The sequence below is a fragment of the Arachis ipaensis genome, chromosome B03 (assembly GCF_000816755.2).
Source record: "Arachis ipaensis cultivar K30076 chromosome B03, Araip1.1, whole genome shotgun sequence".
NCBI lineage: Eukaryota > Viridiplantae > Streptophyta > Magnoliopsida > Fabales > Fabaceae > Arachis > Arachis ipaensis.
In genome coordinates this window covers 118,147,849-118,149,037 of record NC_029787.2, presented here as the reverse complement: position 1 = coordinate 118,149,037, position 1,189 = coordinate 118,147,849, and positions in this window count along the sequence as shown.

Sequence of the window (1,189 nt, the reverse complement as noted above, 5' to 3'; positions counted from 1 at the left end):
TTTTTGCATTATTTTTTAAATTTTTGTATATTTTTTTTCAAAAATTGCAGCTACATACGTAAATTTAAATATATTTACGTTAATTTAGAATTTTTAAAATTGTTAATATATTTATTTACTTTATCTACAAATTTAATTCAAATTTAAATTAAAGTCAATCAAATTTAAAAAATGTTAGTTATGAGTCAACTATAAAAGTATAAGTTATGAGATATGTATAGCACCACAATTCAAAGTACATCAAACCCTTTTTTTTACATACATCCAAAATCTAAAATTTCTCTACTTAGTCCAATGGCTGGTATTCACAAAATTGCAGAAATCAATCCTACAATCGACAATTTGTGTGTACGTATACGAGTGATACGGTTATGGATACTACCAAGTTACGAAAATTCTTAATTGCCATATTCAATTGAGATGGTTTGGCTCGATGAAGACGTGAGTTTTCTACTAATAATTTTATATTTTATTTTAAATTTGTTTGTTTATCCCCAACTAATTGTTCTTTGATTTTTGTTTATCAATTCTAGGGAGGAAAAATACATGCATCGGTTAAGAGGGTTCTTGTGTCTCGATTCGTGAATTTGCTAAAGGAAAGAATATCTTACCAAATAAGATATTTTGATGTTGGACTCAATGAGGGTAATTTCAAGACTACACATCATGAGTATGTGATTAATTTAAACCAACGTACCGATGTGCACAGACTTCCAGAATGGTCAAGTATCCCACGCTATGGATTTAATTTTGTGAATTTTGACACTCTTAATGCTCCTGGGTACGATTACACCTACTTAGTAGGTAAGTTTGTTGATTAAGAAAAAGTATAATTTATTATAAATTAATTTATTTTATTAATAATTTCGGCTATATTTTTTTTAACAAATTTATTGACAATATTTTTTTATTTTAAATCATTTCAGATGTTGTTGGATATCTTACTGGAATTGGGAGTGAGAGGACTCTTGAAAAAGATGACAAATCTACCAAGTATGGAGGACTCTTGAAAAGAATGACAAATCTACCAAGTATACTATTATTGAATTAGAGATTGATGATGGATAATCATATATTTATTTTTATAAATCTAAAAATTTTGATATTCTCATCTTTCTAAATTGTTATTTTAACTTATTTTATTATGAATATTTTTATTAATATTATTAATAGGTAACAAATATTTTTA